Genomic DNA, 4,696 nt, shown 5'->3' on the forward strand with positions numbered 1-4,696 from the left:
GCACTGATGAGTTCTTAAGCGCATCCCAGGGTCTTCAGACAACTGCCAGGCTGCCCCTGCACCTGGAGGAGTGCTGGGAGTCAGCTCAGCTGGGCTGGATCCTCCCCAGGCCCACCCTGCATGAGAGGACCATGCAGATGAGGGTCTTGCAGGCCAGCCTGGTGTCAGTCTGTAGGACTCTGACTCAGGACGGAGTGGGCCAGCCTGATGCCTTGATGCCCCCCCTCAGAGCCCAGGTCCACTGATATGAAGCAGAGAGACCTGGTGATGGGACAGCCCTGTGCTCTCTGCCCGCCCCGGCCATGGAGGTGGCCCTGAGGAAGATGAGCAGGGTGCAGGGCTGGTGACCTGCCTGACTTGTCCAGAGGAAGTGAGGACCTCCCAGAGCCCCGGTGCTCCCATCTGAGCCCTGTGGCAGGCAGCTTCGTGGGGCGGAGCCATGCTGGGTGGGCCCTCTGCCTGGTGTGGAGGCTGCACTGCCCACATGCCTCTGGCTGCTGTTCTGTGCCCCTCAGCACCTTGGTCTGCTTTAACCCTATCATCCTTGTCCCAGCCTAGGCTTACCAGGGCATTGTGGAGTGCATGCCATTCCCAGCCACACAGAAGGTGAGGTGGGGCCCAGATACCGCCAGCCACTCTGTCCCCTGGTCTCCTGAAGGGGTGGGTTGTGCACACACTGCCACCTCCTCAGGGGGTACTGGCTGCCGAGTGCCACCAGCTCAGCCCCTGAGGTGGCTCAATGGGTCCTCCCAGAGCCACATCAAGACATCGTCACCCATTGCACAGATGGGAAACCTCAGGCGAAGCTTGCAGAGCCAGTGGGAGGCTGAGGCCCGACCCCCACACAAGCATTCTTCCTCCAGGGTCCCTGCAGACAGCAGCCCCTGGACAGCAGACTAGGAACTGAGCTCTCACCACAGGGATGGATCAGACCCTAGATGAGTCACGTGGCACTGACCATCAGTCTGAGGACAGCCCTGGGGTGGACCAGGCTCCAGTCTTGGGCTGCTCTGTGCTTGCAGAGAGGCTTTGAAAGGACACTTCCATGCTTACTACACAGGCGTCACTTCAATTATCAGTGACCCAGAGTGGCCCACTACAGCTCAAGATTGTGACCCCGCCCCCTCTCATAGGTTTAAAGCCCCTCCCGCCCCTCCTGCAGCAGCTGAAGTGACCATTCTGGGGCATGGGCATGGGGGAAAATGGGGAGCCAGGGCTGCCCTGGCGGCTTCTGGCACCGGAACCCTCTCCAGCCACCAAGCCTGGCTGTTTCCAGTTGCTCTGGGCTGGGGCCTGGGTCTCCAACTCCCCACAGGTCTGTGCAGTGCCCACAGAGGGAGCGCTGAGGGACTGGCTGGTTTCCTGTGTCCGCCACTAGGTCAGCACCTTGGCCAGCGCCCTCCCCACTGGAAGCTGGGTCCACTCCTGGGTGCTGGCTGGGATGGTTAGGTGTCGAGCGCTGATAGGGAGTTATGTGGGTGCAGAGGCAGAGTTGAGCAGGGCTAGGCAGCTGGTCGGTCTGCTGCCAGCAAGGCACAGCTCGCTTCTCAGGCTGCATATGTGGGAGGGTTTGGTAAGCCACATTTTGCAAGGTGTAGCCAGGTGGGGGGCAGCATGGGGAGTGGTGTACTCTCTGGGCAGGCGACTGTGGAGCCATCACCCCCCAGGGCCCAGTGGGCAAGGGAGCGAGGGCAGCAAGGGAGGACTGGAGCCCCTGGTCAAGGGGCACAGCCAGTTCTATGGGGTGACCTCGTGGGAGGAGCCAGGGACCCTGTGGGCAGAGTCTGGCCGTTTGCTGCCCGGAGTCTACACCAATCAGTCCCTAGGAAGCCCAGCAGGGGTGCTAGGAGGACAGGCCGTCTGTGCCCAGCTGATCTGAGCTCCCAGGCTTTCTGGACACATGGCCCTGGGGATCAGGAGTGAGCTGGAGACTGCAGACAGCTGTGCCCTCAGAGCTGGGCAGACCTCTCACACCCTACTGGACTGGGCCAGCAGGGCCACACAAACATCTGCCTGAATTGCTCCCCACCTCACACCCACCCTGTAGGGCACATCCTTTGCCAGCTTGCCCAGCCCACCACCCCCTCCAGTGAGGCCAGGAGTTGCCTCACCTCCCACCCCACCCCCAACCTGGGGCTCGGCCTCCACCACCAGCGTGCCGGTCATGAGGGCCCTGCCCAGCTGTGTGACCTCGTCCCAGTCCCTTGGCCTCTCTGAGCTTGGCATAGCATGTGGACGAGGCAGAGGCTAATGGCTCAGGGCCTGGTCAGCTGATCACCCTCCCTCCTTTGTTCACCCCTCCTGTCCCCTGAGAGGATCATGCAGGGTTTTCACCCAAAACTCCAGGCCTGCCAATAGAAGCCAGCTTGAGGTGAGGGGACCTTTTGCGGTGGCCCGTCTTGGGCTGACAGGTCCGTCTTGGGCTGACAGGTACACGGTTTAGTCTTCTTGGAAAGTCACTGCTTCCCAGGGCTTTGGGAGGCTCATCTCCCGCCTGGAGAGCCAGGCGTGCCACGGCTTTGCTTGGCATGCCTGTGCAGTACTCATGGACATCCAGGACGTTGGTGCCTCCTGGGGAGGGATGGGGCAGCAAGGAAACTGAGTCTTTGCTCCACACATTCTGGGGCACTCCAGGCCAACGCAAGGAGAGACCAGGAAGGAAGCTCGAAGGTCATGCGGAAAGTACATGCCTGCTGCCCAAGCGTGTCAGTGTGGCTGACCCTTCCCTGCACTCTGAGTGGGCCGCTGGGGATGTGGTCCCGGTGCTAGGGAGCTGGGGGGCACTGGTCTGCCATCTGCTCTCACCACAGAGGGCAGCTGCATGCCCAAGGCCTGCGAAGACTCTGTGCCAGGCCTGCTGAGTGAGTCATCCCATTCAGTCCTGCAGTGTAGACACCCATTTTCCAGACGGGAGAAGGAGGTCTGGGGAGCTTAGGTGGACCCACATCTTGGCAGCCCCTCTCTGCCCTCTTTGTCCACAGACTCTGCCTCCTCCAGAAGCTTCTCACCATCCCCCATCCCCGGGGCTGCAGAGGGTGTCCTGGCCTTCCCCCATCAGCTCTGCACCCCTGAGGACTCCCATTCCTAGGAGTCCCTCTGCCAACTTTGGTGCCTATTAAGTCATAATTAATCTGCTTCCTCATCTCTTATTCATCAAAGCCACACGCAGCAGCAAAGGGGGCTGGCACAAGGAAGGAACGGACAGCCAAACCCTGGCAGCGGCCCCAAGAATCCCACTGGGCCTGCCCAGCTCCAAATGCCTCCGACTTCTGTACTAGCAAGGGCCTCCTCCCACAGAATGGCATCCTGGATTGTGGGCAGGCCCCCTGATGGGCCATGCGCACCTCTCATCACCCGGAGGCTGCTGGGACCATCAGTGGGATGTGTGCATTGCACAGTGATGGCCCTTACCTCTGCCTCCCCCAGCCCTGGACTGGATCCGTTGTGGCCCATCTCCAGGATGGGAGCCTAAAAGGAGATGAAAAGACACTTGGTCAAGTGGGACACTTGTCCAGGGCTGGCACCTGGACCCCTGGTCCACCACTCTTCCTGGTGCCCAGAGGAAGGGGTGAGTGAGTCCCCAGGGCTCCTGGACCTTGAGATAAGCTCAGGCCACTTGTGTTCACCAGCAGATGGGCTCAGGGTCTTCTCTCAGTGGGCACAACTGAGTTGGTGGCCTCTCTCTGGGGAGGCCGGCTGGGTGGGGCTGGGGAGTAGGAAGCTTCTGGTCCCTGAAGGCCCAAATCTGGTGCAGGGGCAGAGCTCCGGAAGGCGGGGGTCCCTGGGCTGTGCCCAAGGCATCCGCTGTGGCTTCCACGCCCCTCCCCCGCCCCTGCAGGGAGTGCGGATTCTTCTAGAGCCACCCACCTGGCAGTGACAGCTAAATTGGGAGCCGCTGTTCACACCAGGAGCCCAGCGGGCAGTCAAAACCGGGTTGGGGGGGAGGGGTACCCGCTGAAAACACCCACGAACTCCCAGTGGGGCAGGGAAGGCAGGGAAGGCGTGGCGATAGCGATCAGCAGGAGTGGACGGAGTGGAAGGCAGGCTGGACCACCAGACCCATCTTGGGGCCACAGTGAGATGGCCCCTGGGATGCCTGGGCTGGCCAGTGCCCAGCCTTGCTCTTGCAGAAGCTCGCTGGGTCCCTGGGCACCCCACTCTGGGCCACCACAATCCATGCAGTATGCAGGTTTGTTCCGTTTCCCAGATGGAGAGGCTGAGGGCTTGCCACCGGGTGCTCTGCCAGGGACACAGAAGGGCCAGCCTGACTCTGAGCTCAGTGGTCCCACCCTCCACAGCCTCCCTTGCTGCCTTCATCTGCTCGCTTCCTCAGTCACTTAGTCACTCAACAAACACTCTGGAAGGCAGGCTGTAACACCCCGCATACCTCTGCTGGACCCCCATTCCTCATATCCGCACTGGGTACAGGTGGGGAAACTGAGCACCAGGGAGGCGGGCCTTGGCCTGAGTCCCCCAGCCAGTGATTCCAGGATAGAGGGCATAGCCATGCCATGTGGTCACTTGAAGTCCACAGGGGTGACGGGGAAGAGCCCACCTAGCACACCACATTCTGCCAGGCCGACTCAGACCAAGTCCTTGGGGCTCTGGTCCCCAGCCAGTGGCTCTGCCTCTGAGAACCATGGGACAGGGAGCTTTGCAGGGTGGGACCAGCAGAGCCTGGGCCCCTGCCAGAGCT

This window comes from Colobus angolensis, unplaced genomic scaffold (assembly GCF_000951035.1).
Source record: "Colobus angolensis palliatus isolate OR3802 unplaced genomic scaffold, Cang.pa_1.0 Scaffold242, whole genome shotgun sequence".
Lineage (NCBI taxonomy): Eukaryota > Metazoa > Chordata > Mammalia > Primates > Cercopithecidae > Colobus > Colobus angolensis.